The 25,350-nt window shown below is 41.4% G+C and overlaps 1 protein-coding gene and 1 long non-coding RNA gene across 3 annotated transcripts in view; one reads left to right on the forward strand and one right to left on the reverse strand.

Annotated features, from left to right (window-relative positions):
* LOC109424591 (neuronal acetylcholine receptor subunit alpha-7-like) overlaps positions 1-25,350 on the forward strand; it is a 953,623-nt gene that overhangs the window by 24,742 nt on the left and 903,531 nt on the right. The gene's annotated exons all lie outside the window — the stretch shown is intronic.
* LOC134284939 (uncharacterized) overlaps positions 14,834-25,350 on the reverse strand; it is a 42,102-nt gene continuing 31,585 nt past the window's right edge. Inside the window, exons 2-3 of one of the 2 annotated variants that reach the window (XR_009996014.1) lie at positions 16,315-16,449; positions 14,834-16,252 (exon numbers count right to left, since the gene is read on the reverse strand). This is a non-coding gene — a long non-coding RNA (uncharacterized LOC134284939). Of the gene's footprint in view, positions 16,253-16,314; positions 24,797-25,350 lie in introns of those variants that run through there. The other variant, XR_009996013.1, reaches the window with a different exon arrangement.

Below are 25,350 nucleotides of genomic sequence, written 5' to 3' on the forward strand. Positions count from 1 at the left end.
ATTGTGTGATAATTACTGAAGGTCAAACGGCACAGTTCGCTCTGGTTGCATAACTTGTAGGCGTTGTATGCACTGTGCTGTGGAAGTTGGAAAGAAAGGAAACGGCTCAACCATACCTAATGGAATAGAAATAGATAGACACGATGCAGCCCAAATGCTTGCGGTGCGCGCAGAAAAAGTATTCGAATATACCGATACAAACGTGCACACATACCAAGCCAACTATGTCTCTTCTATCTACAGTAGGGTAGCCCACACTTATATAAAATACAAAAAAAAATATTATTTTCAAATCTTCTTTCCTGAATTGGTTGTTTAGGATTCCCAGAAGCAAGGGGGGGGGGGGAAACAAAAAGTCAAAAATAAATTTGTATCAGCCTTAATGAATTTCATAAACATAGAAATAAATCAATTTTTCATTAATTATGAGATACATTGTCAAATATTCATGCTTAGTATGATATCTAGATATAATATTAGGTTAGAAATCACTGTATAACTTCAATATGATATTCTAGACTTGGGTTCAATAAACGAAACTCTTAAGAAAATACATTTTTTCAATAAAATTTACTTTAAATAAGTAGGCCAGGGGTTTTCAAATCGTGCACCACGGTGCACTTGTTGCATCGCAAAGCCTTGACAAGTGCACCGCGGCACTTAAAAATTCTGTATTTACTTTCCATATTTTATGTGAATATGAGTATAAGAGAGATGATGATTCTGGTCCGAGGATTACTTACTTACCGATCAGGCTAAGTTTATGCCAGGTGATCTTGTAGGTCAAGGAGCATTTCACAATACTTCCAAAATAGGCCAGTAATGAAAATGATTAAAGACTGGATGAAACCTGTGGAGAACCATGATGTTCCTTACAAGTTGCACGAAACAACTCGTGCAGATTGGGAAGTCGGAGGTCCCACTGTTCGTCAAGGGTCAATCAAATTCTATACAGATGGCTCAAAAGTTGGAATAAAAACGGGAGCAGGAATCTACGGCCCTGCAATACAAATTTCAGTGGCGATGGGACACTATCCTACGGTGTTTCAAGCAGAGATTCTTGCTATTTTGAAATGCGCAAATATCTGCCTTGAGAGAAAATACAGATATGCAAATATTTGTATTTTCTCAGATAGTCAAGCTGCACTAAAAGCATTGTGCGCTTACAAATGTACTTCAAAGCTTGTCTGGGAATGCCTTCTTTCACTGCGCAGGCTGTGCCAAGGGAATTCAGTAAACTTATACTGGGTTCCAGGTCACTGTGGCATTGAAGGGAATGAAATGGCAGACGAGCTTGCTAAAAGTGGTTCCAATTTACAGTTTGCTGGCCCAGAACCATTCTGTGGTATATCAAACTGTACAATTAAAATGGACCTGAAACGCTGGGCTGAGCAGAGGGTGATATCCAATTGGATGGACGTCAAAAATTGCAATCAGTCAAAACGATTTATAACACCAAATGCTTATAAAACCAAAAAGCTCTTAGAGCTCAACAAGAGAGCTCTATGTACATACACTGGCCTAGTAACTGGACACTGCCCGAGCAGGTATCACTTGAAAAATATTGGCCATATTCAGAGTGATATCTGTCGTTTCTGTAATACGGAACGTGAAACCTCGGAACATCTGCTTTGCAGTTGTGGTGCTTTATACACGCGCAGGCAAAGATTTCTAAATAGTGGTTGCTTGCAACCCAGTGAGATCTGGTCTGCAAAACCTGGAAAGGTCTTGGAGTTTATCAATTCCATTGCACCTGACTGGGAGACGACGCGTCGTGGCAGTAGCTGATTACTTGACACATGGTAATTAGCTGGCTAGATGCGAATATCAAAACGGGACATGCCACAAAAGTTCAGCCTATTGGACGCAGTGGCTTAATTTCCCCAACAGGGGAGGAAAAAAAAAAAAAAAGGTCGGGGTGCTGTCCCTTACCGCGTTAGTGCAGGGCTCTGGCGTGGTGGACATTCTTTCCCGTGCAACTCGTGGGATAAAAAAAATGAGCAAAAATTCAAAAATTCAAAAGTTAGGTGGAAGTAGCGGTGCGATCAACCCCTTCGCAAGAAGCGGGTTGATGAGATCTTCGACAAGGAGAAGTGAGGAGATAGGCGCTGGGAGTTGCGTACGCAGCTCAAGCGTGGGTGCTCCAGTCCACTTCCCGGCAAGCCAGCCGGTGGAGGTTATGGACGGAGCGTGGTTGTTGAGGGCCGTCAACCGAGAATCCAATGGACGGTCCGCAATAGAGGTGGCTTAGCAGCAGCTTGGCAAAATCATCGACTTTGCGTCCACTAAGTCGAACATAAGCCAGGACCTGAAAACGGCCTTGCTTTGACTTAGGGCGTCGATCGACGATGCCAAGCAGGAGCACGCGGCACTCGCGTTGATGACTGCTGCAGCAGCGGAGCCTGCAAATGAGAAAGTGCCGAAGTTTACCCAAACGGAGGCCTTCTCCTTCGCAGGAAGTCCGAATAAGGCGGAAGCGACTGCTCGCGACAAACGGGGCAAGCAATCGCAGAAGCGGGCGAGGAGCTGTCTGGCGGTGCCCGCAAGGCCAGGCGAATCATTACCCCGAAAGTCGGTAATAATGCCGGGAGGTCGGACCCCAGCCAGGGTTCCCGGAAAGCTGGGAAGGGTGGGCCAGAAAAGGCTGGCCCGTCCCGGAACGATGGGAACAAGGGGTTGCGACCGCTGGTGGGCCCTCAACAGCCACAGAGTAGGGCGATTCAAGGGGAGAACCTCCCTTGGACGAAGGTAGAGCGGAAGAAGAAGAAGAAGGTGAATCCGCAGGTAGAAGTGCAGGACGCCAAGCCAAGGCGTAGGAGGGCAGGTGCCAGGCGCGAGAAAGGCGACGCTATCGTCATCAAGACGGAACAACTCGGACGTCTTGAAGACGATGCGACGCGATGCCAAGCTTGAGTGTCTTGGAGTCGACGTACGCAGTATTAGACGTACTCGTACGGGCGAGATGATCCTGGAGCTGAAACACCAGAAGGAGCACAAGGGCGCCGCCTATAAGAGGCTGGCAGAAGAGGTCCTTGGTGAGGGTGTGCAGGTGAGGGCTTTGGCACATGAGGCGACTCTGAAGGTCAAGGACATTGACGAGATCACCGAAGTGGAAGAGCTCGTCACGGCACTGCGGCAACAGTGCGATGTGCAGGTGGCCGCCGCAGCCGTTAAGCTACGGAGAGGGCCAGCAGGGACACAGATAGCCTTGGTTCAGCTACCTGTGGCGGATGTTAAAAAGTCCGTTAAAGTAGGAAGTATAAAGGTGGGCTGGTGTGTATGTCACCTGACATTCCACGAGCCACCAGAGGTTTGCCTCAGGTGTCTGGAACCAGGACACAAGTCGTGGGACTGCAAAGACTCTGACAGGTTCTAACTGTGTAGGCGATGAGGCGCTGAAGGTCATAAGGCCCAAAGCTGCACGAGTCCGCCCATCTGCATGATCTGTACCGGGAAATCCTCGAACAACAGACATCCGATGGGTGGCCCAAGGTGCCCGGCCTTCAAGAAAGCCGCAGTGAACAACAAATCACAGTGCAGGTAACGCAGCTGAACATGAACCACTGTGATGCGGCTCATCAACTGCTTTGTCAGGTGGTTTCTGAGTGGGAGACAAATATCGCCATCATTTCAGACCCATACCGAGTACCCGCCGGCAACGGCAACTGGGTCTCGGATGGGACCAGGAAAATGGCGGCGATATGGACGACGGGCAAATACCCCGTGCAGGAGTTGGTGTCTACTACCTATGAGGGCTTCGTGGTCGCCAAAGTAAACGGGATCTTCTTCTATAGCTGTTATGCGCCTCCGCGGTGGCCGATCGAGCAGTTCACGCAAATGCTGGACCGCTTAACGACCGTGCTAACAGGGCGAAGGCCGGTGGTAATAGCGGGTGACTTTAATGCCTGGGCTGTGGAATGGGGAAGCCGTTTCACGAACCAGCGGGGTCAGATCCTGCTAGAAACACTGGCCATCTTAGATATCGCCTTGGCTAACGTCGGTACCAAGAGTACCTATAGTCGAAACGGAGCGGAGTCAATTATTGACGTGACCTTTTGTAGTCCTGGAGGGGATCATTGGAGGACTTTTTCCGCGTCATGATCCTAGTCCTTGGCCTCCTTTCGTAGGACAGCCGGGGACTGGGGCTGGCGATGAGGAAATGGTCACCGATGTGGAACTTGCGGGGATAGCTAAGTCCCTTAGCGTAGGTAAGGCCCCAGGTCCGGACGGAGTTCCGAACCTGGCCTTAAAAGTAGCTATTGCAGAGGCTCCCGAGATGTTCAGGTATGCTATGCAGAAATGCCTGGACGAGGGAGTTTTCCCAGAAGCTTGGAAGAGGCAGAGCCTGGTACTATTGCCAAAGGCGGGGAAACCACCCGGAGACCCGTCGGCATATAGACCAATATGCTTGATTGACACGGCGGGGAAGGTGCTCGAAAAGATCATCCTCAATAGAATGTTGCGGTTCACCGAGGGCGAAAATGGTCTTTCGAGTAACCAGTACGGCTTCCGGAAGGGGAGGTCCACCGTAGACGCTATCTTGTCGGTTACAAAAACCGCCGAGAAAGCACTCGAGCCTAAGAGGAGGGGAATTCGCTTTTGCGCGGTAGTGACTCTGGATGTAAGGAATGCGTTTAATAGCGCCAGCTGGTCTGCTTTTGCCGATAAGCTCTTGCGTCTGGGGATACCGGAGTACCTGTACAAGATTCTCGGAAGTTACTTTCAGAATCGTGTACTAGTCTACGACACGGAGGTGGGTCGGAAGTGCTTTCACATAACCTCAGGAGTCCCGCAAGGTTCCATCCTGGGTCCGGTGTTATGGAATGTCATGTACGACGAGGTGTTAAGGTTAGAGTATCCAGTGGGAGTGGTGATTGTCGGATTCGCCGACGACATTACGCTCGAAGTCTACGGTGAAACGATCGTGGAGGTGAAGTAGACTACCGACCACTCGTTCAAGGTTGTGGAGGCGTGGATGCGGTCTAGGAAACTGGAGCTGGCTCACCACAAGACAGAGGTGACGGTTGTTAACAACCGGAAGTCAGAGCAGCAGACGGAGATCAGTGTAGGAGAGTGCACTATCCTGTCAAAGCGCTCCGTCAAACACTTGGGCGTGATGATCGACGATAAGCTTACCTTCGGTAGCCACGTCGATTATGCCTGTAAAAGAGCCTCAACAGCTATTGCGGCACTGTCCCGGATGATGTCCAATAGCTCTGCGGTGTACGCCAGTAAGCGCAAGCTTCTGGCTAGTGTTGCTACGTCCATACTTAGGTATGGCGGCCCGGCGTGGGGCACCGCGCTAAGTACTGAATGCTACCGACGGAAGCTGGAAAATACTTACAAACTCATGTGCCTGAGGGTAGCGAGCGCGTACCGTACCGTGTCACACGGCGCTCTCTGCGTCATTACTGGTATGGTGCCTATCAGCATTCTTAACAGTGAGGACATTGAGTGCTTCGAAATGCGCGGCACAAGAGGCATACGCAGGACAGTTCCACCAAAGGAAGGTGGACCCATAGGTTGATACCGAGTGTAGATAGTTGGATTAATAGGCGCCATGGTGAAGTTACATTTCACCTGACACAGGTCCTTACAGGTCATGGTTGCTTCGGACAGTATCTTCACCGTTTCGGGCATGCGGATTCTCCCGAATGCCCAGAGTGCAATGGTTTAGAGGAAACGGCGGAACACGTTTTGTTCGTGTGCCCGCGTTTTCGCACAATGAGTGACCGCATGCTTGCCACATGCGGGGAGGACACAACTCCGGACAACTTGGTCCAGAGGATGTGTAGGGATGAGTGTGGCTGGAACGCCGTTTCAACGGCTATTACCCACATCATCTGGGAGCTACAGAGGAGGTGGCGCGTGGTCTCGGAGAATGGCTAGTCCAGATGCAGTACAAGAGGTGGTCCAGGGGTTTGGAGTCGGCTTCGTAGGTCATACCGGTGCCCTGCGGTCGAGATCGACCCTTACAGCGATTAAGTGGCCGCGGAGAGGAAGTCCCGGTAGCGGTGCTGTCGTGGCGTCGGTCTACTGGGTTGGATCCGAGCCCGCGGTTTGAAAGGGGTCCCCGGCAAGGGTCGAGGCAAGTGGAGACCCTGCTGTCAGCAACCTTCTGGTGCAGCTGATAGGGCCTGAAGGGTAGTGATACCCTTGCCTTCAGCAGGTCAGATCGGGTTGCACGCGGGCATCAGTTCTTGATGTCTGCAAAGCGCGGGGTTGACCCTGTCCGCTTTCCGAGGACAAAGGGAGTGGCGAGGACCACTCGGGAAACTGGCTAAGCGCCAGCATGTTACCGTGATGGACTCTCCAGAGCGAGTCATCGATGTTCGTTGCTGCTAGGCTACGTAGCTAACCTTGAGGGTGCGATGTGCACTAGCCCCTCTCTGAAGCAAGACCTTCTTGATGGTTCCGGAGAGACGTAAGGTTTGGTGACCATAGGAATGTGTTTAGTGGGTACGAGGAGAGAGTAGTCCTGGCTACTTTTGTTTTAGAACACGGCCTCAGCCCCACACTACCCTAACCTTCCTGTAAGGGTGTCTGATGAGCAGATTATCCCCCTATGGTTTAGAAGGAAAAAAAGGCCGGGGTGGCCTCTGCTGTACATAGTAGCCGTCTCCATTCCACTCGGTCCATGGCTGTTTGTCTCCAGTTCCGCACTCTGCGTATGGTCCGCAGATCGTCCTCCACTTGGTCGACCCACCTGGCTCGCTGCGCTCCACGTCTTCTTGTACCGGTCGGATGACTCTCGAGAACCATTTTAGTCGGGTTGCTATCCGACATCCTGATAACGTGACCCGTCCACCGTAGCCTCCCGATTTTCGCGGTATGGACGATGGTTGGTTCTCACAGCAGCTGATGGTACGCAACACCTTCCGTTCGAAAACTCCAAGGGCGCGTTGGTCCTCTGCACGTTGGGTCCATGTTTCGTGCCCATAGAGAACGACCGGTCTAATCAGCGTTTTATTGATAGTTAACTTCGTGTTACGGCGAACTTTATTCGATCGTAGAGTTCTGCGGAGTCCAAAGTAAGCACGACTTCCTGCCACAATGCGCCTCTGAATTTCGCTGCTGGTGTCGTTGTCGGCGGTCACCAGTGATCCCAAGTACACGAATTCTTCAACCGCCTCGATTTCATCACCGTTGATATAAATTCGGGGTGGCGGGCGCGGTGATTCATCCCTGGAGCCCTTTGCCATCATTTACTTTGTCTTCGACACATTAATGACTGGTCCGATTCGCTTGGCTTCACTCTTTAGTCGGATGTACGTTTCCGCCATCGTCTCAAATTTACGAGCAATAATATCAATATCATCGGCGAAACCAAGCAGCTGAACGGACTTCGTGAAAATCGTCCCTCTCGTGTTTATCCCCGCTCTTCTTATTACACCCTCCAAAGCAATGTTGAACAGCAAGCACGAAAGACCATCACCTTGCCATAACCCTCTGCGAGATTCGAAGAGACTCGAGAGTATCCCTGATACTCGAACTACGCACATCACTCGATCCATCGCTGCCTTGATCAATCGTATCAGTTTATCCGGGAATCCGTATTCGTGCATAATCTGCCATAGCTGTTCTCGATCGATTGTGTCATACGCCGATTTGAATTCGATGAAAAAGTGGTGTGTGGGCACGTTGTGTTCGCGGCATTTCGGCGAATAGCGAACATCTGGTCCGTTATAGCGCGTTCACCCATGCATCCAGCCTGACAAGAATAAATTTTAAAGAGGCGCAATATTGAAAGTCATTTCCTAGGGAGTATACCAATATAGGGGGCGCTGAAGTTTGGATATCTTGAGTAACCAGCTTTTATTTTACCATGACAGCACTGGTTACTAATCACACACATGTTCATTGTACACAAAGTACTGACAGACAGTTTTTCAAACTGAGCAAAATGATATGACACATTGGACCGTATTACTTCTCTTCCAGACATATATTTTTGAAGTAAAGATGTGTACAATTCTGTTCTACAAAAAAATTGCAGAAGCTGTTCATTTATCAGCTTTCAGAACAACACAGAGAACCAGAGACCCAATCTCACGCTTTTCTCCCATTCCCCACTAATTAAATCCATCCCTGATCAAAGGTGATAATTTCCAGTGCTTACACACTCCTTCACGGATAAGCACCCATCTTCAGTCATCCAGCCCGCCAGCCAGCCAGCTTCTTTTTGCGAGTGAGTGTGTGCCGTGTACCTAGACTACGAACGAACGAGCGGGGTGCATAAAATTACCTCTTCTCAAGGTGCCAGGATGGAAAATGAGTCTTTCTTGTGCTTCGTTGCGTCACCACGTGAACAGTGAACACCGACACGGAACGTGATGGATTTATGGGGGGAAGGAATGTGCCGGTGTGACTTGCTTCGGTATGCTCGCTCTCATCGCCACTACCAACTGTTTGAAGTCTTCAGCTGTTAGGTGGCAAGGAACGCCCATTCGCGTTAGGTGAAAAATGTTAGATCACGGCGGAGTATCATGGGTGTTGCCTTCTTCAGAAGAAATTCCATAAAACAAAGAAAAGCTTTCACATAATATAGGACACTTTCTAAGCAAACTTAAACTTAAAAAAATGTTTTCAATTTGATCTCACGATCTGTTAAGAAAACAAATATTCCCATTCACCCTTGCAAGATGACTAATATTGCAATTTGACGCGAGCTCCGTTCGCTGCTATCCATCCATTTGCATCGGATTGCAGTTTCCGTCCGTTCAATCTGTTCAACGTCGTGTCGTAAATCCGTGCTTTTTCTTGGTTTCATGACTTATCCAGATTGATCACAGCTGCCTGATGCGATGGAAGTTACTTTCTCAGAAAACCTAGAACTCAATCGATCCATCTTGCGTGCCGAACCGGACGATTTCCATCCACCACTGACTGCACCGGGTTCTATGTTTGCCTTTAACTTTTTTATTCCAGTTTTAGAAGAGAAATCCGTCGGACGACGAAGGCAAGCGCAGTAGCTGATGGAGGCACCGTCGCTTTTTCTAAGAAAGGTTAGGTTGATAGCGATTTTCTGCTTCCCAAGCACAGCCCGCGCCTTAATGTATGCACATAAATCTGAACAGTCATTGCTGGGTTAGGATGGGCTCCCCAGTATCGGTGAAATCCGGCCGGTGAAAATTGAGAACAGACGAAAAAGCTGCCAGATCATGGTGGGCTCTGATTGTTTGCTAATGGATTGTGCGAATTTACTTTGGGATTGACTAGTTTGGGAAATTGATGAGCCACAAGATGCTGGGCTTATGATTTGTTGTTTTTCTGAGAAGTTTTATTTATTTTTTTCTGAGGGATCAGTCAGTTTACCAAAAAACCTCAACAATGTAGTTTAAATCTTCTTGATTTGTTTGCTCGCAATATACTTTGATCTATTGAAACAATTTCAATTTCAACACAGTTCAATATCCCTTTCGGAACGGACTATAAAATACTGATTATCTCTGTTTTGCTCTTATGGACTAAACATCTTCTAGAATGAAACTTTCTTTACTTCGGCTACTTTTTCCACCTTATCTTTATTATTATTGTCTTTATTAACGAGCCTTTAAGCCCTAGGCTGGTTCGTCTCGTTTTGGGGTCTTATTAGGACCCGCATCATTGTGCTGGTTCGTCCTGAAAGGGGTCGATGTTCCATAAGAAATTGCTGGAAATTGCCCACTTTTAGGCGTTTTATGGTATAGCTTATATGAGTATTTCAAATCGTCGAAGTGAATAAAACCAGCAAAGCATGATGCGTCCTTGTTCCAACCTAATTATTTATTTCGATAATCATCCAAGTATTCAAAATTCTTTGAAATACCCGTAGAAGCTAATTTTGTGTTCCTTGAGTTGAAATTATGCGTCCAAAATTTTATAAACTAACAAAGTTATTTAAAAACTAGCTGTACTCGGCAAACTTTGTCTTGCTTACTGCGTTTTTTGACGTTTCAAGTGTCTAGTCAAGCCCAAATCCCCGGTGAAAAATGTATAGAAAATCGATTTTCGGAAACTCTCAATTTTTTCATGTTTTTGGCCTCGTAAACCTTCCTTGGGTGAAAACTAATAGACCAAAACTAAGACGACCAAAATCGGATCTTCCGTTCGCAAGTTATGCGCGGTCAATAGATTACAATCAAAATTTTAAACCATGAAACGCCTAACAGAACACACCCAGAAATATTGTGCTTTTCAACAGAACTGCTTCTTTTCTATCGATTTTTATCTCTACGACAAATAAAACTATTTCAACTTCTAGGGTGATTGTTTACTTTTAGTTTAATTTATTGTGGCGTACACTCTTAGAAAAAATCATGTAAATTTAAGTTCACTTGGATGCACATAAAAGGAGCGGCCCGTTTGACACAAATTTACGTCTTCTATCACAAATAAAGTCGAACTAACAATCGCTAGAGCCGAAGCAAGAAATACAACATATGTACGTGAAATAATGAACTGGATTCAAACTCTGGTCCGCTAATTGAGAGGCACGTACTATGCCTTTCGGCTGTATCACCGAGTTGTAAGACAAGCGATAAATGTATCTACCTATCTGGTCGGATAGGTTTGTTGACATCTTGTGCAACTAACGCGAACTTACATGATGGATGTAAAATTGAGTCAAATTTGCCACACGTCACGTGTAAATTCCTATTTTTTTAAGAGTGTATTTTATTAACAATTCTGATCAAAACTGGGCTCAAAAATACAAGTACAGGTATGTTCTGTTCTTATCAACACGGTCCGCGATTTTCAGTTGACAAAAACGGAATAAAAAACGGAATAATTTTCTTTGGCAAAATAATTTGTAACATTTTAATATGAATTGGAAGTTTTACTGTAGAGCACATTCCAAAAGTAAAAATTTGTAGTTTGCTATGAAATTTATTTGTTTTTTTTTTATGTCTTTTAGCACATCTTGGTTGCACAGTTTAAATTACAGTTTTTTGACTGTGACGCCGACGGCCGACAAGAGGTTTTCACCACATTTATGATCACATTTTTGGAAATGTATTTTCGTTGAACGCAAGAATGACCAGTACCCAGATCGATGTTTTAAAATATGTCATACTTCCAGGAATGATTAATCTCCAGGAACGCAATTTCGATATCCTAACAAAAAAGGATATGTTTATTTTCTTCCGGAAGGCATTTCTCCACGAGTATCATCTTCACAGATTCCTATAAATGTTTCGTCTAGGATACTTTTAGGAAATCTCCAGGAATTTTTCTAAGCAATCACTTGTAACTTCTAGAGAATATTGGATTCCCAAATAAGTTCCTTCAGAATTCTTCTAGGTTACCTTGTAACATGCCGCTTTATCTTTTGAAATTCGAAAATAATTTTTAGAGAGGTGCTGCCCCTTATGATTTCGTCAGAATATTCTTCTCGGATCAACCTAGATGTCTCCTTTCAAATTTCTCCTGGAGTTTCTTTGGGGATCCCTTCAAATATTTTACCAGGAATTGGAATTTCTTCACTTTTCGTATGCATTATGTTGAGAACAGCTCGCTGACGTAGTGTACGGTTTGGATCTTGGTTTGTATCTAGAATGGCCGTAATACACAAGGTGGGCTGAGAAAATCATTCAGGGATTTAACCAAGACATTCTGTTGAAATTCATCCAAGAGTTACTTTGGAGATTCACCAGGATTTTACTTTTGAAATACAGGTCGGATTCGATTATCTGGAGCCGGGTTTTGGCGCTTCCCAAGAATGTATCTCGCAAACGGAATGCTGTAAGAAGCTGAAATTTTGACTGATTACTTATCAATATTGGCTTGACGAAAATGTCAAAATTTCAGCTTTTTGGAGCGTTCCGTTCCACAGATATGTGTTTGAAAAGCATCAGATCCCGGCTGCGGGGAGTTTCTCCATTACTTTAGAATTTTCGTACGGGAATTCTTTCAAGATTACTTTTTGAAATCCCTCTAGAATTTTTTCCTGATATTTCTCCAGGGGTTCTTTCTGAGGTTCCTCCAGAATTCATCAGTTTTTTCTAGAATTTCATCAGAAGTTCTTTCTTGGATTCTTTGAAGAGTTTCTTATGATATTTTTCCCTGGATTGTTCTCCATCCGAACATTTCTTTGAAGGATCCCTAAAGGACTTTGTTTTGATATTTATGCGCAGTAGAAACACCTACACTTACTGGAACTTTTATTATGAATACTTCCAAGATGTTTTCCAAGATTATTCTTGGATTTTTATCTTTCATCTTTATTATTTCCCCATGACTACTAGATGAACCAGCCTAGGGCTGAAAATCTCCGGTAATAAAGATAATATATAGAGTGATAAGAATTCTCCCCGATTTCTTACTGCATTTACTGGGAATCTTCCCGAAGTTTAGTCTTGTAATCTTCCAGGAAATCTTTCCTCAAATCCTTCAGAAGTTTCTGCAGAGAGTCCTCCTGATGTTCTGTATAGAAATCTCCGGGGAGTTATTCCTGAGAATCCTTTAAAAGTTCCTTGCGCGAATCCTGTATAATTTCTTTCAAGAAATCATCCAATTATTCCTCGAGGGACACTTTCAGAACTGATGGGATTTCTTTAGGATTTTTTGGGAATCCTTAGTTTCTTCTGGGTTGTTGTCCAGGAGTTGCCCAGATTTTTTTTCCAAGTTCCTAGACTCCTCTTTCCTAGAGAAACTTATTTCTGAAAGACTAAATCACCTAAAGGAACTGAAAGACTAATCCACCTAAAGGAACGTCTGAGTTATTTCCTGACGATTTCTCAGAAGAAATCCATTAGGAGATCTGGAGGAATACAAAGTAGAATCGCTAGTAGGAATTACTGAAGATAATCAAGAATAACAAGAGAGATCTCTGGTAGAAATTTGAGCCCCGTCGGAAAGAAATAGCGACCAGGAGAGAAGAATTTATCACATCGCCTACTTTCAAGAAAATCGTGTAAACAATTGCGTGAAATTTATTTCACTTGAAAAAAGTTTTGTAAAAAATATTGTAGTGTAAAAATTCAGGCAATGACAATCAAAAAAAGGTTTAAACTGTTAAATTTCTCGAATAACTCTTGAAGAGGCAGGCCAAGCTCCAGTTGGTAGGTATAGCCATAAAGAAGAAGTAGAAAGGTGGTTGCTTCAAATTCATTCATGGATGCATTGCCTCAAGATTAATGTTAAACTGTAAATCACACGAGTGTTCGAGGGAACAAATTTGACAAAAAACTTTAGTGTTGACAAAAACGGAATGAAATGTTTACGAAATCGGATAGTAACAAAAACGGAACATACCTGTATAAGTAACAACCTGGCCAAGTTCGCAGGGGTTGACGGTATTAAAGTGAAGGAGTTTCATTTTGATTATTGTAATGTAGTGTTCTTTGGTGAAACATATCACCTTTTTAACACTTTAATGCGCCTCCAACGGTTCATCACGAACCGGCTGCTGCAGATGGAGTATGACTGATCATATGCATCAGACATGCTCGATAAACACGGAGGATCCGCCAGGGCTCAGTAGAGTCTATTCCCAAGCAATAGTTACAAGTCGGTTGGATTTGAGAAGGTTTTGATGATCGTTACAAATCCTAAAAAAAGTAATATAGGATTTGTGACAGGTTTTGGAACCTTTAACAGCCAGCTGACTTCAAAATGTTGTTTGGGCTCTATTTCCCACGTTTCTGGGTTGATTTTGATTAGTAATTTATTAATGTCATAGTCGCTTTGTCGATTTTTTACCATGTTAGTTGGTCATATTTTCTTTAAATAATGCAATTAAAATCAACCGACGAATTAATAGTGGGAAGGAGATTTGCAGCACTTAATTGTGCTGATAGATTCGAAGCTAACGTGCGAACATTTAAACGCATTGTTGACATCAATGCGTTCGACGTGACATTTCGGACAAAAGCTGACTGCTTTTTATTAACTGAACAAAGTTACTTTTGTATGACTAGGTTGACATTTCTAGGCCACGCATGAGAAAATGACATGGTTTATCGAGGTAGGACCGATAGGACAGAACGAATTTGAATATTTTTCATAGTATTTGTAGGGGGATGAATACATAATAGTTGACAAGCAATTTTTGTTTGGTTTGGCTTTGGATCAATATTGTCTAGGGAAGAGTGTCTTCTGTGGGCCCTCTTGTTTCAATTGTTGCTAGTGTTGTTAAAACATATTTATTTACTACTTTATTGTATATTTTTCTGATATAACAACATTAGACTAATGGGTGCGACAGGAGTGACCATCAAAGCCACTTATGCCCCTGGATAATTCGATCTAATAGCCAACGGCTTCCTCAATGGCCGACTGGGTGCGTGCTTTGGGTGGCGGATTTAAGCAAAGGAAGGGGAATCATACTTCGATTGACTTCATCGGATAAAGTGCCATCCGATAAGCGTTCTTGTGTGAATCACCTTCCATCGTCTCGCAGTCAAAATTGAATTTAATAAAGCCAATGAATGTTAAAAAAAACTTAATTATTAAATCAATTGTATTACAGATTTGTCCTCATTTCAACTCTAAACATTATTTTCATTTTCAGTTTCAATATTTAGTTATAAAGTTTAAGAAAAAGTATAGCTACACATGACTGTGAGACGACGTGGACCACATTGAGGAAATAATTAGTCGATATAGGGTAGTTGAACCATTAGGGAGGGGCCTCTATTTTGGGCATTTTTCTGCTGTTGCTCGGCCGGTTGGACTGGTTGACCGTATTTCTTTTGCGCGGTGAGATATTTGCATTATCTACCCAAGCACGGGAATTTGGCTCAGTTGGTTCGATGTTGATTGGGTTGTGACAGGGGGATGTCCGAGATGGTTGCCACTGCCCAGATGGTTCGGCATCCTAATCAAATGTTGAAATTTTTAAAGGCCCAGCTATGCTGCAAATACAAAATATTTTATTTTCTTGGAAATATAATTAATATTATTCATCAATTACATTAAATTATGATTGATATTCGTGACGATTTTTTCCTGTTTGATCACATACACACTAATACTAAAACAATTACTGCTATTATTCATAACATAAACACTATACACATAAAAATTATTAATCAATTTTTCCTGCCTTGTTTTTCTCTATAAAATGTTGCATGGTTCGAATCCTTGCGGAACATGAACGGTGCATGAGCACAAGCATTTACAGATTAACATATGGAAGATCTTCGAAAGACAACCAGAAGCTAACAAACACAATCTATGGGGGAAGTATCATCGACATATGTAAGTAACCAAATGTAAAATACTCTCCATGGAACCTGAATTCTAAGCGTGCAAAGGTAAATAACTAACATACGGCGGGAAACAAGAATTTATCAGGAAACTAAGTGGATGAGAAATTGTACTTCGGTTTTTCGCATTGTAAATGAAAATTTAACTAACGTTACGTGTACGCAAGTTTTCTTCTTTTCAAAAGCTCTAGTTCTCCTTTTTTTGCAAATTTGTGGAACTTTTTTATCTCGTCGAATTTTGCAGCCGAATAGCATTGATATTTTCAAGTCCATACTAACTCCCGGCGTGAGTTGCAACACTTAATTTTGCTTATAGTTCCGAAGCTAACGCGTGAAATGCTTTGTTAACGTCAATGCGTCTCGACTCGACGAAAACTGATTATCTACTTCTTTGACTAAGCTGGACAACATTACTTATGTATGACAAGGAAGATAATTTAACGTTTTTAAATGTTGGTATTATATGAAAAGTGAGGGAGTGACATGTTTTCTACAAGAAAAACTAGTAGGACTGACAGAACAATTCGAAGATTTAGCCGTATATTGCCAGGATCTAGGAGCGAATCCTGTTAGGTGTAAATGATTATTAGTTATGAAGCTAATGCGTTATCAATGAGAACAATTAGTCTGGACATTTTTGATGAAAATTACTTCTTATCTTAAATAATATTCTGCAATAAATGACGCAAAAACATTATGACCAGCAATTACTGACATACTGAACATAACAACTTAATATAACACTTCAGTAGAGTAGAGTAGAGACTACATATTTGATATGGGGCAAAACAGTAACGCTACTTAAGTTTGGGAATCTAAGGCAACTAACTGACAAATTGACAAGGACCTAACATACTACATGAACCTTACTACAGAAACCAATTTCACACTTTCTACCGTATTTGCATTATTGTGTCTCAAGTCTAGTCCAATACCTTTCCCCAACCTATACCATTACCCTTCCGATGGTGTTCATGTGGTCCGCACGGACTATTACGGCCATTACCCCTTCTTGATCTTCGGCATTGGATTGACTTGCGCTCTTATTGCCCCACCAACTGCTGCAAAATGAAAAATGAAAATGAAGTACCTGTATAAGTAACAACTCGATCATAAAAATTACCTGCAATTACCTGTGGAGTACCAGAGCGCCCTCCACAGTATGTTGCCCTCACTGCGCTAACTGGAGAAATAATGGTGCAGTGAACCTTGGGTTTCTCCGAGGCAATCGGCTGCCCTTCTTTAGTCTCACTTGAGCCTAAATAAGGGCGGGATAATGAAGATGTTGTTAATTAGTTTAAATTGTCACCTATATGGTTTCGCATTATGCGATTTACACAGTGTATTCTGTGTATCCTCGCCTTTGGCGTTTTCCAATCGATACCGATCTGATTTTATTGCTGCTGTTCTTTGTTGTGCTGTTATTGCGAAGAGTTCAATCTAACCTAGTTTGGGTAGTGGCTACGGTTAGGATAGCTCAAATCAATCTTCAGCACAAAAGAACAGCAGTGAATAACCAATCTTTGCAGACTTTTGCAAAATGAAGAGCCTTACTTTCGTAAGGGGAATTTCTATCTAGGAAACCTTGTGAACCCGTTTTTTCTACTTTCAGTAAACATGAAATGGCAAACTCGCGTGCCATGCCTCGAGCCTGTGTGCTTGTCAACAACGCAATAGTTGCTACACTCATCTCTGAACTAACCACCAGAGATGTATGTGCTGTCACAATTGATGTATTCGTTGAAAACCTCAACAGGAAATACGTCTATTGTTCGGTTTATTTACCGCACGATGAACCATCCCCGACGGATGCTTTCAAACAAGTCATCGCATACTGTACTTCAAAAGGCCTTCCGCTCTAATTGGGTTGTTTAGTGAATAAAATATTGCTATTTTCTATAGCCTAATCGAAAGAGCTCATTTTTCTGAGTATAACGTGATTTTATTGGATTTCAATACCGTTGTTTTGATGGTTAAATTAATAAAACAGTTTTAATTTTCGTGGATAGAATGACAGTTCAATCGTTAAAATGACAGTTCGACCCGAACAAAAAAATTTCCCCATACAAACTTTAAATGCATTTTAAAAATAGTTCCCGGACTCCAAAAATTATGAAATTTTGGATTTCGACTAATTTTTGGGCGGAGAATCTGATTATTAAATAATCTGGATACCCCTAAAGAACCTAATTGTTGGCAGTGATGCTAATGCTCACCATATCATCTGGGGCAGCTCAGACATTAACTTGAGAGACTCCAGTTTGATAGAGTACTTAAGTACTACAGATCTTGCATTACTTAACAATGGCAACCGCCCAACCTTCATGGTATCTGCTAGAGAGGAAGTATTAGACATAACGCTTTGCTCTAGTAGAATTAGTCACGAGCTGACCAATTGGCATGTGTCAGATGAAGAATCTTTATCTGACCATCGCTACATCTTGTTTGAACATTTAAATGTTGCTTCGCAAAAAATGCTTCTAGGTTGGCTCGCAAGGCCTACAGGAAAGCTCTCCGGTCTGCTGAACGATCCGGTTGGAAAAACCTTTGTACGAATGTTTCCAGTTTGAGTGAAGTCAGTCGGTTAAATAAAATCCTTGCGAAATCCAAGGATTTCCGGGTGAACGGACTTCGTTTGCCAAATGGCGATCTGACTTCCTCTGATGAGGAAGTTCTGGAATGCTTATTCAGCATTCATTTTCGGATGAACCTGATGTCTTTTCTTGTAGTTACGATTCCCTGGCTTCGGCTCGGAGTATTGTAACTATAGAATCGATTGAGTGAGCACTTAATAGGTTTGCTCCTTTCAAATCTCCTGGGGCAGATGGGGTTTATCCTATTTTGCTTCAGAAAGGATTTGAATGTTTCAAACATGTTTTGCAAAAAAAAAAAAATACTTGTTTGCAGTTTTGCTACAGGGTATATTCCCAAATCTTGGCGGGATATTACTGTGAAGTTTATTCCGAAAGTGGGTCGTGCGTCGTATGAAGAAGCAAAGAGTTTCAGACCTATCAGTTTGACCTCTTTTCTTCTGAAATGCTTAGAACGCATTGTAGATCATCACATCCGTGATGTTCATCTGACCAACGTGCCTCTTCATGTGAACCAACATGCCCACCAATCTGGTAAGTCCACTGTGACTCTTTTACACAAGGTTGTTTACGATATCGAGAAAGCATTCGCTCAAAAGCAATCTTGTATGGGTGTTTTCTTAGATATCGAGGGTGCCTTTGACAATGTGCCTTTCGATGCCATATTGGAAGCCGCACGGAGTCATGGTATATCTCCAATGATTTCCAATTGGATTCATCAAAGCTCAAAAACCGATATCTCTTCTCGACATTGCGTCTAGCAGGGATTAGGAAATTGAGTGTTTGTGGATGCCCCCAAGGGGGAGTCTTATCACCGCTTTTGTGGAATCTCGTAGCAGATACGCTATTGAGCCGACTCAATAATAGCGGTTTTCCAACTTATGGTTTTGCCGACGACTACATAGCATTGTTAGTTGGTATGTTTATCACCACCCTTTTCGACCTGATGCAAAGCGCCCTTCAGGTAGTTGAGGGTTGGTGTCGCCAATATGGCCTTTCGGTTAATCCGAGTAATACATCTATTGTTCTTTTTACGGGAAGGCGAAACCGTAATAGCGTTCGACCTTTGCGTCTCTTTGACTCTGAAATCGATGTGACTGAACAGGTAAAGTACGTTGGAGTCATTCTTGATTCCAAGCTTTCCTAGACACCTCATGTTGAGTTCAGAATCAAGAAAGCTTGTATGGCCTTCGGGCAATGCCGGCGTACTGTTGGTACAACTTGGAGTCTAAAACCCAAGTATATAAAATGGATCTTACATCGAGTTCGCTGTAACAAAATGACCTCCATCGCTTTCAACATAATTTTCCATCGGATTGTAAAATTACAGGTTGTATACAGTATGGGGCTTGCTCACAACTTTGCATACAAGCAATTCTTTCCTTGAATGATATGGAATGGAAATTTAAATGTTCTTTAGTGTAGTTTTCAGATTTTTTTTCTGTGTATATAATTTTAAATTTCTCATCAAAGTTGTCAAGGAACCACTTAAAGTGCTTTATCACAAGCAGATAATTTCTCTGGGAATTTCTCCTGGGAAATCCTTTTATCATAATTCCTGGAATTCCTCTGAGGAGCCCCTTCTGGAATTAAGTTGTGATTTTTTCTTTGGAATTCCTCCTGAAATTTCTTCTGGAATTTCTCTGGGAACTACTCATAAAACTATTTTGAAAATTAAGCCTGGAATATCACTGGTAATTGTTTGGGTGAGAACTCCCTTCTGGAAAATCTTCTAGAATTCTTTCGAGAACTCCATTGGCAAATTCTTTCCGGAGTTGCTCTGAAAACTTGTTTTAAAATCCAGGAACTTCTGTGAGAGCGTCTTATGGAATTTCTCTGTGAGGTCTTCTCATAATTCCTGTAGGAATTTCTCTTCAAGTTTCTCCCAAAAATCTTTCTTGAAATCCTCTTGGCATTCACCTGGAACCCCTTTGGGAATTCTGCCTTGAATTCATGTTAGAATTCATCAATTAATTCTTGTTAGAATCCATCCATGAACTCTTCTGGGCATTCATATGTATTGGATTTCGTCCAGAAATCCTTTGGAGAATACATTCAGGAATTCCTCTGAAAATTACTTATTAAGTTTCTCTGGGAATTACTCCTGGAATTTCTTTTGGAAATTCCACCTGGAAACCCTTTGGGGATTCTTTCCAGATCTCTCTGGGAATTCCTTCGGTTTTTTTTACTGTGAATTCCCCTGTAATCCCTTCTATCAAACTGTTTCCCGAAAATTCTTCAAGAATTCCTTCTGGAATATGTAATTCCTTAAGCATTTGCTCCTGGATTTTCCTAATGAATTCCTTCTAGATTTTTTTAATGAAAATCTATCTGAAAATCTCTTAACTTGAAGAAATCCTTCTGAAAATTCTTTTGGAACCTGTTGAAAACACAAACTTCCGCTGGAAGTGCTGTAAATATTGATAAGGTAATTTCTTCGAGCATATTCATTTATGAGTTTCTCAGGGAATCCCACCAGGAATCTCTAGAGCTCCTGCAGGAATTTCGATTGGATGTTCTCCAGAATTTTTATTGAAATTTCTGAATGTTTCTGTTCTGGATTTCTTACAACAATTTCTTCTTCACTCTAGGAAAAATCCTCTCGGGAATCGCTCGAGAACACATGCAATGAAAAGCACCAGAAACTTATTTCAAATTATCGCTTGGTATTTTTTCAGAAGTCTCTAAGTTCTTCTTCTCAACTAGATGGGAAAAACAAAAATATTACAGGTTGTGTTATTTTGTTAGGGGAAGACGGGGTAACAAGGCCCGCCGGGGTAAGACGGACCACCTGCAGTTCAGTATGAAAATGCCGTTCACCTGGTACTCTGTTCAAGTACAGGATATTTGTCATTTTGAGCCATTTTGTGCAATGTTTACATCAAAATTTTCAAAACAAATAAACAAAACAAAGATTTTGCGTCATGATGATGTATTTGATCTAAATTTGTCGCATATAACCTTAAGGATTTTGATTCGGACAAACGTGTTCAAACCAAAAAATAACCCGATCATAACTTACCACTAATGTTAACAAAGCATAAGAGGAGCGGCATTGAAATTGAAAACAAAAACATAATAGGAGCTAGCCTCATACGTAAAATCTGCCCAAGCGGGGTAAAAGCGACCACCTCGAACGGGGTAAGACGGCCACCCCCCAATTCATAGAACAATATAGCTGCAATCCAATTTAACGAAAATCGTTTGTTAAAACCGTGTCATTTCACATAAATAAACTCATGTTTGCGTTGTTTGCGCTGGACGTAAACAGAAACAACATTTTTGTCATAATAATGGGTGTTTCAGTATCCACATTTACAGTGCTCCAATAAAATTAATAAATGGTAACCCTTGCACAGTTATCTTAACCAATTATCCTTGCGAAGGACGTAAGGGAGTCATATCTTATTGCAATGAATGGAATTCATACATTTCTAATCATTATTATTTTAAAAAATCGTGTTGGCCCTTCTTACCCCTCTAGTGGGCCGTCTTACCCCGTTGTTAAAAAATAAAGTGTTTTTTAGTCACATTTTCAAATGGCTCAAAATTATAGAAGTTTCAACAGCAGGAATCGAAAGATAATTTTCTTGCATGCCTAACACTTTGCAAAAAAGTTATGCTGTGCTAAAAATAGTGTAATTCATTGTCAGTTTCAAGCTATGATTTTTTTGGCTTAGGGTGGCGGTCTTACCCCGTCTTCCCCTACAATGATTTTTGTAACAACGTTTGTTATAAAAAATGTACCGTTAGTAGTTAAAATAATAAAAAACTCGTTCTAATTTAAACAAAAATATTACAAGTTGTGATACAATCATAACAAGAGTGTATCATATTTTGTTAAACTAAACATGCTAAATTATAACAAAATTATAACAAGTTCTGTTATATATGTCAGAACAAATTTGTTATCAGTTTTGTTATACATCTGTTATACATCTGTTTGAATAAATAAAACTTGTTTTGTTATATTTTTTTCTAAAATAATAACAAATATTGCTACGATTTTGATATGATTATTCCACTATAAAAATCCTTACAACAAAATTATATCAACCTCTGTTATATCTAACAACAATTGTTATAATTTTGTTATTATCTTGTTAGGTGCTTTTGGTCGGGTTCTGAGAATAAATTTTGGTATTTTAAAAATGGGTCTCTCGCATACGTACTCACCTAGCAGAATCACTTGCGCACAAGGTATTTCACACGGGTTTCTACCAAGAACTAATTGAATAGAATATTTCTTGTTAATATCCTTCGATCCTAAGAGCATATTCGGGATCTTTCAGGATATTACTAGATGTTCAAACTCTCCTGGAGCTACTACAATAGAACCTATAGCCATAACTTTAACGTTTCCATGTTAATCTTGATAGAAGATTCATCTGAAATCTCAGAAAACATTTCAAGATATGTAGTTTCAAGATTTTCAAAGTCATCGAAACTTTTCAGTGGAGCGCAGAGATTTGGCAGAACACAGAAAGATCAATTGGTTTTGATTTACACTTTTTCAAGGACTTTGTTCCGTGAATTTCTGGAAAGCCACGAATATTTTACCATGGCATTCTAAAATAACATTAACATTACCTACCTTGATTTAAGGTTTGTACTTTTATCTGCCAATGTTACAATTCACTTATTCCACTCTACAATTCAGTGTTAGCCACATGCTAAGTTAAATCATGAAAAAACTAATATAAAGTTTCGATCGAAGGAGTTCACCTCCACGTATTTGCTCCATCCATGTCCGTTTCGTTCTGCGGATAAAGGACCTTAATGGAGGCACCTAGTACCATTTAGTTTACAAGCATACAGCAGTTGGAAAAGCTTAGATGATGACGACGACGACGACGATTTCGACGACAGTCAAAGAAGAAGATCGAAATTTTAAAATTGAAACCGATGCTCATCTAACCATGTCCCCCGGAACCTTGCCACATGATGCAACCAATCGTCTTCGTCACCGTCCGTCGTCATCCTCCAACTGTACACGTGGTTCAAAAGCTTATGGTATGGTGCAGTTGTTTTTCCTTTGGACTTCCGTGTGTGAGGAGGTACATGCTTAGGAGGTATGTATGTGGAAGGGTATGGACGGTGCAATCACCGTTGGAAGATGGAATTGAAGTTTAAAGACTTTTTTCGTCGTCGGCAAATATTGACAGTCGTCCGGAGCGAAACTTTTCAACTTCCACCTTGGACTGGTATTTCTTTATTGGGCCAGCGGTTGTCAATCTATTCGGAGTAGAAATTCCTTGGGAATATCTTGGGAAATTTCTTGGGAGTTTCTTAAAAACTTCCTGGAAAATTTCTGAAGAAGCTCCTTGGGAATTTCTGGAGAAATTTCTTGAAAATTCCTTAGGAATTTTTTGAGAAATTCTTTGAAAATTGCTTGTGAAATTTATAAGATTTTTTTAAGAAATTTCTTGGAAATTTTTGGGATATTCCTTGGAAATTTATTAAGAAATTGCTTGGGAATTTCCTGAGAGATACCTGGGAATTTTTTAGAGATTCCTGGGAAACTTTTTGAAAAATTCCTGGGGAATTTCTTTGGAAATCCCTGTAAAATTTCTTTGGAAATTCCAGTGGAGTATCTTTGGAAATTCCTTGGAGAATTTCTAGGGAAATTCCTGGGGAGTTTCTTTGGAAATTCCTGAGGATTTTTTTCGAAAATTCCTGGGGAATTTAATCGGGAAATTCCTGGGAAATTTCTTTGGAAATTCCTGGGTTATTTTTTGAGAAATTCCTGGGGAATTTCTTGAGAAGTTCCTGGCGAATTTCTTTGAAAATTCCTGGGAAATTTCTTTGGAAATTCTTGGGAAATTCCTTGGGAATTTCATGGGAAATTCCTTGCGATTTTCTTGAGAAATTATTTGTGATTTTTTTGGGAAATTCCTTGAGATTTTTTTGGGCATTCATTTGAAAATTTTTCTCGATATTCCTTAGGAATTCTTCGGGGGTTTCCTTGAGAATTTCCCAAGAATTTCCTTCCTTGGGAATTCCTCAGGAAATTCTTTGGAAATTTCTTAGGAATTTCTTGGGATATTCCTTGGAAATTCCTAGGGAAATTCTTTGGTTATTTCTTGGGAATTTCTTGGGAAATTTCTTGGGAATTTCTTGGGAAACTCCTTGGGAATTTCTTGGGATATTCCTTGGGAAATTCCTTGAGAATTTCTGGGGAAATTACTTAGGAAATTCTTGGGAAAATCCTTGGGAATTTCATGGGAAATTCCTTGGATTTTCTTGAGAATCTCATGTGAAATTCCTTGGGATTTTCTTGAGAAATTATTTGGTTTTTTTTTGGGAAATTCCTTGAGATTTATTTGGGCATTCATTTGGAATTTTTTCTCGAAATTCCTTAGGAATTCTTCGGGGGTTCCCTTGAGAATTTCCCAGGAATTTCCTTCCTTGGGAATTCCTCAGGAAATTCTTTGGAAATTTCTCAAAAAATTCTTTGGGAATTTCTTCGGAAATTTCTTATGAATTTCTTGGGAAATTCCTTAGAAATTTCTTGGGAAATTCCTTAGAAATTTCTTGTGAAATTCTTTGGGAATTTCTGAGGAAATTCTTTGGGAAATTCCTTGGGCATTTCTTGGGATTTTTTTTTTGGGAATTTCTTGGGAAATTCCTTGGGAATTTCTTGGGAAATTCCTTGGGAATTTCTTGGGAAATTCCTTGGGAATTTCTTGGGAAATTCCTTGGGAATTTCTTGGGAAATTCCTTGGGAATTTCTTGGGAAATTCTTTGGGAATTTCTTGGGAAATTCCTTGGGAATTTCTTGGGAAATTCCTTGGGAATTTCTTGGGAAATTCCTTGGGAATTTCTTGGGAAATTCCTTGGGAATTTCTTGGGAAATTCTTTGGGAATTTCTTGGGAAATTCCTTGGAAATTTCTTGGGAAATTCCTTGGGAATTTCTTGGGATATTCCTTGGGAATTTCTTGGGAAATTCCTTGGCAATTTCTTGGGAAATTCCTTGGCAATTTCTTGGGAAATTCCTTGGCAATTTCTTGGGAAATTCCTTGGGAATTTCTTGGGAAATTCCTTGGGAATTTCTTGGGAAATTCCTTGGGAATTGCTTGGGAAATTCCTTGGAAATTTCTTGGGAAATTCCTTGGGAATTTCTTGGGAAATTCCTTGGGAATTTCTTGGGAAATTCCTTGGGAATTTCTTGGGAAATTCCTTGGGAATTTCTTGGGAAATTCCTTGGAAATTTCTTGGGAAATTCCTTGGGATTTTCTTGAGAAATTCTTTGAGAATTTCTTGAGAAATTCTTTGAAAATTTCTTGAGAAATTCTTTGGAAATTTCTTGAGAAGTTCTTCGGGAATTTCTTGAGAATTTCTTCGGGAATTTATTGAGAAATTTTTCGGGAATTTCTTGAGAAATTCTTCGGGAATTCCTTGAGAAATTTCTTGGGAATATCTTGAAAAATTCCTTAGCTATTTCGTGAGAAATTCGTTGGGAATTTCTTGAGAAATTCCTTGGGATTTTTTTGAGAAATTCCTTGGAATTTTCTTGAGAAATTCCTTAAGAGTTTTTTCAGAAATTCCTTGGGAATTTCTTGAGAAA

Source organism: Aedes albopictus, chromosome 1 (assembly GCF_035046485.1).
Source record: "Aedes albopictus strain Foshan chromosome 1, AalbF5, whole genome shotgun sequence".
In the NCBI taxonomy this organism is placed as follows: Eukaryota; Metazoa; Arthropoda; class Insecta; order Diptera; family Culicidae; genus Aedes; species Aedes albopictus.